Below are 13055 nucleotides of genomic sequence, written 5' to 3'. Positions count from 1 at the left end.
AAAGCCAAAAGTCTTCCATTCTTATTTTTTTTCCACACACTTATTTCAGTATATACCTCTAACAAATACAAATTCTTTTTAAACACAATTTCAATACCATTATCACACCAAAAAAAATAATAATTTCTTACTATCACTTAATACCTAGCCCAGGTTCAATTTTCCCCAAAATGTCTTAAAAATGTCTTTTTATTTTTTTTTTCCAAATCAGGATCCAAACAATGTCCACATGTGGTACTCTAAAGTTTCTTTTAATCTATAGCAGTCCCATCCCCCCTTTCTTTGTAAAAAAAAAAAAAAAAGGCCATCTGTCTTGCAGAACTCGCCCTATTTCAGCTTTGGGTTACTGTACTCTTGTCTTCTAACCTATTTCTCCATTCCCTATATTTCTTGTAAACTGGTTACATCTAGAGGCTTTATCAGATTCAGGTTCAGTATTTTCTGGCAAGAATACTTTAGAGGTGGTGCTATGTTCATCCTAGTGTATCACCATCAAGAGTTGGCCAGAATTTTAAAGTGGGAAGAATACATTCTTTGTAGACCAGACATATGTAGACCACCACATAAAGGCAGTAGATATCAATGTAAGATACTCCCCAAGAGTGGAGCCACATATTCTGACTATCTCCCTAACTACCACACTGGACCTCTTTCAAATGGTCAAAATGTCATCTCTCCAGATTCAAGGCCTGGCATTCTTACCCTATTCTTCACTTAGTTAACTCATACTTGACCTTCAGATCCTGGCTCAGATTTCTTTCTTCAGGAAAAGCTCCCCTAATCCCATGACCAGATCAGGTCCTCTTGGTATATGTTCTTGTAGCACTATAAAGAGTAAAGTATAGAGGTTTAGCATTCAGAGTCAGATGGCCTAAGTGACTACTAGCTTAACTATTTATTAAACTATATGACATTGACAAACTCATTAACTTCTTTGAGCATTGATTTTGTCATCTGTAAAAGAGAGAACACTGTAATACTTACACCTCATGGGTTAAATTAAGTCAGACAACACTTGGAAAGTACTTAGAATGAGATACCTGGCAATAGAAACTTATAGATAAGTGGCAGTTGTTATATAAAAAGTATGCTAAATAAAATGGATCTTACCTAATTATACCATCATATATTAGCTTAGATGTTTTCTACAAATTACTCAGAAAATTATCTCATACATTTGTTTTACATAAATATGTCTAGGTAAGATTAAATTCCATGAGATAAGTAGTCCACTTTTGGTAACGGTGGAGTAGACAGCTCTGTCTCCAAAGGCAACGAAGAAAGCTGAATAAAGTACATTAAATCCAGGGTGCCTGGCTGGCTCATGTGGTAGAGCATGCAGCTCTTTATCTCAGGGTCATGAGTTTGAGCCCCATGTTGGGGGTAGAGGTTACTTAAAATAAAAAAAAAATAAAAAATAAAAGACATTAAATTCTTTTTCTTACAAGCATTAAAGAACTAACACAATAACGAGGAATTATCAGGCCAAAAATCGAGAAGATGAGAACCCACTTTTTCCCTAAAGGCATTTGGCAATCCAGAGATAGAGCTGTGAAAATCCCACACCCCCTTTCCCCCCCACTTAAAATTGTTACCTGTAAGGACTACAATGCTCAGGATAAGGGTTAACTAGAAGTAAACTATCTGTCCCATGAACTGAAACCTGGTTTCCTCTCCTCTGAGTCATTCCAATATCTCAAGAAAGTCCCAAATTAAAAGTGCTTTCATGGGGCACCTGGTGACTTAGTTGGTTAAGCATCTGCCTTCGGCTCAGGTCGTGATCTCAGGGTCCCTGGATCAAACCCCACTTTGGGCTCCCTGCTCAGTGGGGAGTCTGCTTCTCCCTCTCTCTGCCCCTCCCCCACCCTGCTCATGCTTGCTCTCTAATAAGTAAAATCTTAAAAAAAAAAAAAAAAAAAAGTGCTTCCATGTGCCTGGCAGAAGCAAATGATATCTTCTCTGGAAAAAGGCGTTAAATTATCCCCACCAAAAAATGTTTCAAATACAACATCCAGCAAACAGTCAAAGATAACCAAGGAATACAGGAAACATAAGAGACATAAAGAGACAGAAACAACAGTCAAAAGAAACCAACCAAGAAAGAAGGACTTCTTTCTTTTTTTTAAGATTTTATTTATTTATTTGACAGAGACAGCCAGCGAAAGAGGGAACACAAGCAGGGGGAGTGGGAGAGGAAGAAGCAGGCTCCTAACAGAGGAGCCCGATGTGGGGCTCGATGTGGGGCTTGATCCCAGAACACTGGGATCACGCCTTGAGCCGAAGGCAGACGCTTAACCACTGTGCCACCCAGGCGCCCCAGAAAGAAGGACTTCTGATACTGTATTATTAGCAGAGACAATAAAACAATTATGTTAACAATGTTCAAAGAAATAAAAATCAAAGCTTGAAACTTTTGGCAGAGAACTGTAAACTGTAAACAAAACAGATTTGAAAAAGAATAAACTAAAAATTTAGGACAAAAAATTACAATTGCTGAAAGTAAGATCTCAAATCACAGGCTTAATAGAAAGCAGAAAAGAAAATTAAATGAACAAATGAAGGGAAGGTAAAACAGACTCCATCTTTTTAGTTCTCTATGCTACATTCAGGAAAACACAGCACACATTCTACTTCAAATGAAGAGGATACATGCATAATTGGCCTCCAAGAAATAGAGAAAAAAATGGAGAAGGAGGATGTGAAGATATAATGGCTAAGAAGTTTTGAGAGCCAATAAAAGACATAAATCCACCAATTCTAGAAGCCCAGCAAACTGCAAACAAAATAGAGAAAAAAAAAAAAATCACACCTAGGCACATCATATTAAAGTACAGAGAAACAAAGACAGAAAACCTTAAAAGCAATTACAGAAAAAAGGATTATCTTCAAAGGAGAGACAGCTGAATGCCAGCTAAATTCTTAGCAGTAATAATGGAAACTGATAGTATACTAATATATTCGATGTGCTGAAAGAAATTGCCAATCTAAAATTTTAAATCTAGTGAAAATATCCACTAATAATAAGGGCATAAGACTATTTTCAAACAAACAAAACAAATCTGACAGATCTATAAAAAATTCTAAAGGCGATGCTTCATGCAAAAGATTCTTGATAAAAAGGCAAAAATGCAGAAAGGAATAAAGAGCAAAGAAATGAGTATTGTAAAGAAACACCGACTACATAAAATACGGTCTTGTGAAAATTTAAAAATATAGCTAAGGGGCACATGGGTGGCTCAGTCGGTTAAGCATCTGCCTTCAGCTCAGGTCATGATCCCAGGCTCCTGGGATGGAGCCCACATGAGACTCCCTGCTTGGTGGGGAATCTGCTTCTCTCTCTCCCTCTGTCCCTCCTCCCTGCTCATGCCCTCTCTCTCTCTCTAATAAAGAAAATCTTTAAAAAATAAATAAATAAAAAATAAAAATAAAATATAGCTAAAATGCACAATAACAAAATGTGTTAGCTGGCAGTACAGTAAATAAAGTAACAGTGTTCTAATTTTGTTTATAATTCAGAAGGAAGATAAAGGTATCTCTTAATATCAGTATTTTGCAAGTTAAAGATGCTTAAGAATTTCTGGAATAGCCACCGAAGAACAGAACTCAAGTGCATAATTTCCTAAGTAACAAAGAAAAAAAGGAACCATGATGATGAATAAAAATAAATCTAAAAGGAGAGAAACAAACAGAACAAATGGAACAAAAGAAATATAGATTTTAACTCACATCAGTAATTATATTAAATGTAAATAAATGCTCCAGTTAAAGGAGAAAGACTTTTAAGCTGGATCAAAAACAAAAGTCAAACTATATGTTTTTGAAGGAAAAAGACAACGAAAATATTAAAAAGCCATGTAAAATATAAACATACAAAATGGTAAAAGTAAAAGAATAAAGAAGGACTGATGGCATAGTAACAGCAAATTTTTTAAATCTCTGAATCCCTATATTAAAACAAAAGCAAATAGGTAACAGAAAAAAAACAGTATTTGTATCAAAACATAGTGACAAATTATTCCCCACAAACATCAAAATATGGGGGGGGGGGACAAATCACTAAGGCTGCAAAAACTGCAAGGTGTCAGCATCTGTGTAAGAAAATTTTAAAAAGTAACAGGCAGTATTTAACAGTCATAAAAACAGGAGGATTTCCAAATCATTAGTATTCACTAATATTCACTACTGCACTAATATGAAAGCAAGCGAATCTGGAAGGGGTTTTGCCCTTGTGCCATGAGAAGGACTGCAACTGCTAGAGTCCTATGAACACTCAAAACTGACACGCAAGAACTCCATGACAGGGCCCACAGTTAGAAGAAACTTCTGGGAATGGAACCAAAATTGAGCAAGACAGGGACAAGAGAGAGGAAAGGAAAGTTGAGACCAAAGTAGGTTAAGTAACAGACCCAGGAAATCTCAGAAAACTAACTGCCATATTTTTTAACACTACACAAAAGCAACAGAAGAGGGAAGTCTGAGAAATCAGAAAGGCATTCCTGAATTCTGCCCATTGTAAAAGTTCAGGAGGAGAGGATCCTGGGAAGACTGCAGAGTAAGGAGCACCAGGAATTTGTCTCTCCACCTAGACAACAATTGCACTGGCAGGTTCTGTCTCAAGTAACTATTTTAGAACTCGGTCGAGTCTACCGAGGTTTGCAAATTCCAGGGAAAACTAGAATGACAATTTGTGGTTAATTACAATTTTAGCTCTTAGCACAGTAACAAATACTCATTCCCTACCCCCATTTCTCCCCCATGGCAGCTGTACACAGGCTACCAGGAGCAGCTTGCCCCCAATTTGTGTAGGGTGAGCAAAAAGAACACTTGGCTCCAAATTTCAGGGTTCTGTGATCTGATCAGTGATTACTGCTTCTAACCTCAGAGAAGCCAAGAAGCTAAAGTGACTTTCAGGAAATTTAAAGGGCCATTGTCCTATTCTTCTTCCCTTCATTGTTCTGTCTTGCCCCTTTTGGAAGACAGACATTAAAGACTACACATACATTTAAAAGTAAATGCACACTTGGGAAATTAGAAAGTCCCAGCACATGATGAGGGAAAGGTGCAGGCTGAAAAAAAACCTGAGACTTTAAGTTTACACCTTAGGTTGATCCTTGGCACAGAGACAGCCTGCAACAATCAAAAACAAGAAAACTCAGCAAACCTTGGTGAAGGAGAAGAATCTGATTATTAGATTCAAACATCCAGTTTCCAACAAAAAAGTAACAAACATGCAAAGCATCAGGAAAGTATGGCCCATTCAAAGGAAAAAAAAAAAAATCAACAGAAACTATCCATGCGGAGGAAAGGAAAAAAAAAAAAAAAAAAGACTTGAGGCCAGATCAACTAGATAAAAACTTTAAAACAATCATCTTAAAGAACTGAAGGAAGGTGTGAAAACAATTTTTTAACAAAATGGAAATATTGCTAAAGAGATGAAAACCTAAAAAGGAATCAAAAAGGACACCTGGATAGCTCAGTCAGCTGAGCATCCAACTCTTGGTTTTGGCTCAGGTCATGATCTCATGGGTCATGGGTTCGAGCCCCACGTGGAGCTCCCCACTCAGTGGGGAGGCTGCTCGATTCTCTCCCTCTGCCCCTCCCCCCACTCTCACACACATTCTCTCTAAAATAAATAAATATCTTTTTAAAAAATAGGGGAAGGAAGGGAAAAATAAAATAAGATAAAAACAGAGAGGGAGGCAAACCATAAGAGATTCTTAATTACAGGAAACAACCTGAGGGTTCCTGGAGGTGAGGTTGGTAGGGGGATGGGGTAACTGGGTGATGCCCATGAAGGAGGGCACTTGATGTAATGAGCACAACTTGATGTAATGTAACTAATGAACCATTAAATTCTCCCCTAAAACTAATAATACACTATATGTTAATGAAACTGAATTTAAATTAAAAAAACTTTTTTTTAAAAGAAAAAGAAAAAAAAATTTTTTAAAGAAAAAGAATTATTAGTTTGTGTTTTGGGGCACACATGTATAAACATGTAATCATGTGACATCAACAACTGAAAGGGGTGGGGATGGAACTGTAAAGAGCAGAGTTTTTGCATGTTATTTAAATTAAGCTGTTATAGGGGTGCCTGGGTGGCTCAGTCGGTTAAGCGTCTGCCTTCAACTCAACGGAGCCCCACATCGGGCTCCCTTCTCAGCAGGAGCCTGCTTCTTCCTCTCCTCCCCTCTTGTGTTCTCTCTCACTATTTCTGTCACTATCTGTCTCTCTCTCCAAATAAATAAATAAAATCTTTAAAAAAAAATAAAATAGGGGTGCCTGGGTGGCTCAGTCGTTAAGTGTCTCCCCTCGGCTCAGGGCGTGATCCCACGGTCCTGGGATTGAGCCCCGCATCAGGCTCCCTGCTCCACTGGGAGCTTGCTTCTTCCTCTCCCACTCCCCCTGCTTGTGTTCCCTCTCTCGCTGTCTCTGTCAGATAAATAAATAAAATCTTTAAAAATAAATAAATAAATAAATAAATAAATAAATAAATAAAAAATAAAATAAAAAATAAACTGTTATAAATTCCAATTAAAGTGTTATAATTTGAAGATGTTAAATGTAATCCTCATAATAACAAAGACAGTGATAGAATATATACAAAAAGAAATAAGAAAGGAATTTAAACATTTCACTCAGTAACAACAAAACAAAAAAAGGCCAGTAATACAGAAAATGAGGAACAGAAAAGCTGTAAGACAATATAAAAAATAGCAAAATGATAGAAATAAGTCCCTACTTATCATCAATTACCTTAAATGTAAATGGATTAAACTCTTGACAGATTGGCCAAATGGATAAAAATATGATCCAACTATATGCTATCTAAAACAGAGTCACTTTAGATCCAAAGACACGGAGTTTGAAAGTCAAAGGATGGTAAAAGATATTCCATGCAAATAAGAGCCAAAAGAGAGCAAGGGTGGCTATATTAACATCAGACAAAACAGACTTCAAATCAAAAAATATTACAAAGGACATTACATATTAATAAAAGGTTCAACACAGCAAGAAGAATTAATAATTATAAAAATGTATACACTTAATAACAGACCATCAAGGCACATTCAGCAAAAATTTACAGAATTGAAGGAAGAAATCATTCTGTAATAATAGTTGAAGACTTTAATACCCCACTCTCAATAAAAGAACAACCAGACAAAAGATAAGTAATGAAACAGGAACTGAACATAATAAACCAGATCTAACAGATTTATAAAGAACACTCTACCCAACAAAAACACAATACACAGCCTTCTCAAGTGTACATGAGACATTCTCCAGGACAGACCATATGTTAGGCCACAAATTAAGTCACAACAGATTTTAAAAGATAGATCACACAAAGTACATTCTCAGACCACAACAGGATAAAGTTAGAAATCAATAACAGAAGGAAAATGGAGAACTCGAAAATTTGTGATAATTAAACAATACACTCAACCAAACAATGGATCAAAGAAGAAATCACAAGGGAAGTTAGAATAATACTTAGAGGGGCACGTGGGTGGCTCAGTCGGTTAAGTGTCTGCCTTCAGCTCAGGTCATGATCCCAGGGTCCTGGGATGGAGCCCTGTATCCAGTTCTGTGCGCAGCATGAAGTCTGTTTGTCCCTCTACCTCAGCCCCTCCCCACTTCCTGCTTGCTGTTTCTCAAACAAATAAAATCTTTAAAAAAACAAAAAACAAAAAAACCAAACACCTGGATTTGAAGACCACCAGGGCTTAACTCTAGGAACTTTAAAAATCAGCAGGCTTAACTCCAGGAGAGCCAGAGGGTGACAAGAAACCTAATCCCTGCCCTTAAAAGAGCCAACATTCTAAATAACTCAGAGACGCAGCACAGAAACAGCAGCTTCTGGGGGCATTCATGAAAAAGGTTTATTGACTAATCTGAGACTATGTACTGGAGGGGCCAAATATTTCTCTGGCAACAAAAGCAATGGCAGGCACCGTTTTTCCTTGCCTCCTGCAGCCTAGATAGCAAGATGCTTCTGGGAGCCAGTTCTAACACTCTCCATCTACCTCGCTATCACTGAGTGCCATGCCCCCACATTCTCCTGCAGACCACCCCACCCAACCTGCCCACCTTGGCAGCCATCCCTCCAAAACAGCTCCTGCCCTGCCACACATGGACGGCAACTCTGCCAACACTGTACCACTCCAAAGTAACTCCTGCCCTTGGGAGGAGAGGAAATAACCCCCCACCAGCATGCTCATAGTTCTTGCAGCTGATCCTCTAAGCTGGTTGTGCAGAGAGCAAGTCCTGCCCTTCACTGTGCCTGCCGGTATGGCAGATACTAACTGTAGACAGCTAGCTAGGCTGAGTGATGACCCCACCTACCAGCGAATACACGGGCAGCAGGTGGCCTTCTCAACCTTGCAGGGAGCAAACTGCCCAGTACACCCATATCAGGCAAATCAAGTCACTGCAGTCAGTCAGGCTGGAAGCCAGCCCCAGCCACCAGCACACCCACAACAACAGCAGCTCAGCAACAGAAGAAGGGTGCACTAAGCCTACAAAGGGGACACCCTTGGAGTGCCTGGTTCTGGTGACCAGGGAGGATTGCACTATTGGCACAAGATCTCTTCTACACAAGGCCACTACTTTCAAGACCAGGAGTTGACCTACCTAATACTTAGAAACAAATATAGAGAGACAAAATGAGGAAACAGAGAAATATCTCCCAAATGAAAAAACAAGACAAAATCATGGTAAAAAAGATAAATGAAAGAGAGATAAGCAATATGCCTGATAAAAACTTCAAAGGTAATAGTCATTAAGATAATTACTAGACCTGAGAAAAAGAGTGAATGAACTCAGTGAGAATGTCAACAGAAACACTAAATATAAAATATATTCATAAATATTTTATAAAATATATACATATATAAATAAAATAACCAGTAAGAGCTGAAAAATTCAATAACAGAAATGAAAAATACACTAGAGGTAATCAGTAGCAGATTAAAAGACACAGAAGAACAGATTAGCAATCTGGAAGACAGAATAATGCAAAGCAACCAAACTGAAGAGCAAAAAGAAAAAAGAATAATAAAAAATGAGAACAGAGAAAGGGAATTCTGCAACATAATCAAGCATAATAACATTCACATAATAGAGATTCCAGAAGGAGAAGAGAGAGAGAAGGGGGCAAAAAACTTACTTGAAGAAATAATAGCTGAAAACTTCCCCAATTTGGGGAAGGAAACAGACATCCTGTTCCAGGAAGGGCAGAAAGGCCCTAATGAAGTTAACCCAAGGAGTTCCACCATCAAACACATAATAGGTCAAATAGCAAAAAATGATAGAGAATTTTAAAAACACCGAAAAGAAATAGTTACACACAAGGGAAACCCCATAAGGCTATCGGCTAATTTTTCAGCAAAAACATTACAGGTGCCAACATTCACTTGCTTACACCAGCCCCATCTCCCCATACCACACTTCAGTGGACCCACCCTTCCCAGTCATGCTTGCCTCAGTCCCAGTCTTACAGGCCTCCTCCCAAGAACACCAGCACAAACCTCGCCAGCACCACATCTCCAAATCCATGGGTTTTGTAGGACCTCAGCTGCAGCAGCAGCAGCAATGGCAGGACTCATTTCACAAACAGACTACAATACACTTTGTTAAAACACCCCACTCGGCAGGGGACCAAACACTTCCCACAACAAGCCAAGAGAACCTCTGTAGATAACTGGACTGAAGGAAAAAGCAACCAGGACCCAACAGGAGAGCAAAATCAACACACACAGGAGACACTCCCTGAAGCACTGGGTCCTAGAGAACAGAGGACACTGCACTGCAGGGAACTACAGGGCCTCTTCTTCAAAAGACTATTACCATCAAAAGCAAGAGACATAGCTGACTCCTAATATGTCCCAAATGAAAGAACAGGACCAAACACGAACAAAAGACCCAAGTGAAATGGATATAAGTAATATGCCTGATAGAGAATTTAAAGTAATGAAGATACTCACTGCACTTGAGAAAAGAGTGGAGGACATTAGTGAGGACCTTAACAAAAAGATGAAAAAACAACCAATCAGAGATGAAGAACGCAACAAATCAAATTAGAAATACACTAGATGGAATAGGCTAGAGAAAGCAGAGGAACAAATTAATGACCTGGAAGACCGAGTAAGGGAAACTAACCAAGCTGAGCAAATAGAGGAAAACAAAATATGCAAATTGAGAATACACTCAGGGAACTCAGTGAGTCCATCAAGCATAATAACATTTGCATTATAGGAATCCCAAAAGAAGACCAAGAAAAGGGGGCAGAAATTTATTTGAAAAAACAATAGCTGAAAATTTCCCTAATCTGAGGAAGAAAACGATATCTAAATCCAGAAGGCACTGAGATGCCCAAAAAAATTCAACCCAAGGAGGTCCACATCAAAACACATAGTAATTAAAATGGCAAAGAGTAGTGATAAAAAAAAATTTTAAAGCAACAAAAGAAAAGAAGACGCTTACATATAAGACTATCAGCAAATTTTTCAGCAGAAGCTGTGCAGGCCAGAAGAGAGTGCATGATAGAGTCAAAGTGCTAGAAGGGAAAAATCTGCAGCCAAGAATACTCTATCAAGCAAGGCTATCATTCACAAATGAATGAGAAATAAAGACTTTCTCAAACAAAAAAACTAAAGGAATTCATGACCATTAAACCAGCCCTACAAGAAATATTAAATGGGACTCTCTGCGTGGAAAGGACCATAAATGAGAATATGAAAAGTAAACAATACAAAAGCAGTAAAAAGTATTTCTGTAAAAATCACTCAAGGGATTCATAAAATAGAAGGATGTAAAATATAACACCATATACCTAAAATGTGGAGAGGACAAAAGTAAAGAATGGGTTCAAACTTAAGTGACCACAAACCCAACACAGACTGCTAGATGCAGAAGATGTTACATACAAACATAACAGTAACCACAAATCAGAAACCAGTAATAAATATGCAAAGGATGAAGAGAAAGAAAGCCAAGTATATCACTAAAGAAAGTCAACAAACTGTGAAAGAGAACAAGAGATCAGAGAAAAACTACAAAAACAACCACAAAACAAGTAACAAAATGGCAATAAATACATACCTACCAATAAATATTTTGAATGCAAATGGACTAAATGCTCAAATCAAAACACAAATGGTGACAGAGTGGATTAAAAAAAAAAAAAAACAGTACCTATCTGTATGCCGCCTATAAAAGACTCATTTCAGATGTAAAGACACCTGCAGATTGAGAATGAGGGCATGGGGAAACACTTATCATTCAAATGGATGTCAAAAGAAAGCTGGGGTAACTATACTTGTACTGGACAAAATAGATTTTAACATATTTTTTTAAAGATTTTATTTATTTATTTGAGAGAAAGAGCATGAGTGGAGTAAGGGGCAGAGGGAGAAGCAGACTACCAGCCGAGCAGAAAGCCCAATGCAGGGCTCCATCCTGGGACTCTGGGATCATGACCTGAGCTGAAGGAAGACACTTAACTGACTGAGCCACACAGGCGCCCCTGGACAAAATAGACTTTAAAACAAAAACTGTAACAAGACACAAAGGACTATAATAAAGGGGACAATACAATAACAGGATATAACAATTGTAACTATTAATGCATCTAACATGGGAGCACCCAAATACATAAGACAGTTAATAACAAACATAAAGGAAGTAATTGATAGTAATACAATAATAGTAGGGGACTTCAACACCCCACTTATATCAGTGGACAGATCATTCAAACAGAAAATCTATAAGGAAACAGTGCCTTTGAATGACACACTGGACTAGATGAATCTAACAGATATGTTAAGAACATCCCATCCACAAACAGCTGATTACACATTCTTTTCAAGTGCACATGGAACATGATGCAGAACAGATCACATATTAAGCCACAAAACAAGTCTCAACAAATTCAAAAAGATCAAAGTCATATTATGTATCTTCTCTGACCACAACACTAAAAAACTAGAAATCAACTACAAGAAAAAGTCTGGAAAGAGCACAAATACATGGAGGTTAAATAACATGCTACTAAACAATGAATGGGTCAACCAAGAAATCAGAGAAGAAATAAAAATTACATGGAAACAAATGAAAAATGAAAACACAATGGTCCAAAATCTTTGGGAGGCAGCAAAACCATCTCTTCTAAGACAGTTTATAGCAATACAGGCCGATCTCAAGAAGCAAGAAAAATCTCAAACAACCTACATTTACACCTAAAGGAGCTAGAAAAAAAACACTCCCAACAAACAAACAAAAAAACTCCCAACAAAATGAAGTCCAGAACCAGACAGCTTCATAGGGAACTCTACCGAACATTTTAAGAAGAGTTAATACCTATTCTTCTCAAACTTTTCCAAAAAATAGAAGAGGAAAGTAAACTTCCAAATTCATTCTATGAGGCCAGCATTACCCTGATACCAAAACCAGATAAAGACACTACAAAAAAAGAGAGCTACAGGCCAATACCTCCGATGAACATAGATGCAAAAATCCTCAACACAATATTAGCAAACAGAATCTAACAACACATTAAAAAAATCATTCAGCAAAATCAAGTGGGATTTATTCCTGGGATGTAAGTGTGGTTCAATATTCACAAATCAGTGTGATACATCGCATCAACAAGAGAAAGGATAAAAAACATATGTCATTTCAATGGATGAATAAAAGCACTTAACAAAGTACAACATCCATTCATGACAAAAATCTCCAACAACGTAGGTTAGAGGAAAACTACCTCAACATAATAAAGGCTATATATGAAAAATCCATAACTAACATCATACTCAATGGGGGCAAAACTGAGAGCTTTTCCTGTAAGGTCAGGAAGAAGACAAGAATGTCCACTCTCACCACTTTTATTCAACATAGTACTGAAAGTCCTAGCCACAGCAATCAGACAACAAAAAGAAATTAAAAGCATCCAAAATGGTAAGGAAGAATGGTAAGGAAAAAACTTTTACTATTTGCAGATGACATGATACTATCTACAGAAAACTCTAAAGACTCCCCCAGAAAACTACTAGAAC

General features: G+C 37.7%; 1 protein-coding gene across 10 annotated transcripts in view; it reads right to left on the bottom strand.

Annotated features, from left to right (window-relative positions):
* CEP70 (centrosomal protein 70) overlaps window positions 1–13055 on the bottom strand; it is a 78720-nt gene that overhangs the window by 46404 nt on the left and 19261 nt on the right. For 7 of the 10 annotated variants that reach the window (XM_008708002.2, XM_040636762.1, XM_040636766.1 and 4 more), the window contains one exon: window positions 703–825. The exons of 2 other annotated variants lie outside the window; for them this stretch is intronic. The gene's annotated coding sequence lies outside the window, so the exon portion shown is untranslated. The remainder of the gene's footprint in view (window positions 1–702; window positions 826–13055) is intronic. One more of the 10 variants, XM_040636763.1, reaches the window with a different exon arrangement.

Source organism: Ursus maritimus, unplaced genomic scaffold, assembly GCF_017311325.1.
Source record: "Ursus maritimus isolate PB19 unplaced genomic scaffold, ASM1731132v1 scaffold_20, whole genome shotgun sequence".
Taxonomy (NCBI): domain Eukaryota; kingdom Metazoa; phylum Chordata; class Mammalia; order Carnivora; family Ursidae; genus Ursus; species Ursus maritimus.
This window is presented reverse-complemented; position numbering and strand designations above follow the sequence as displayed.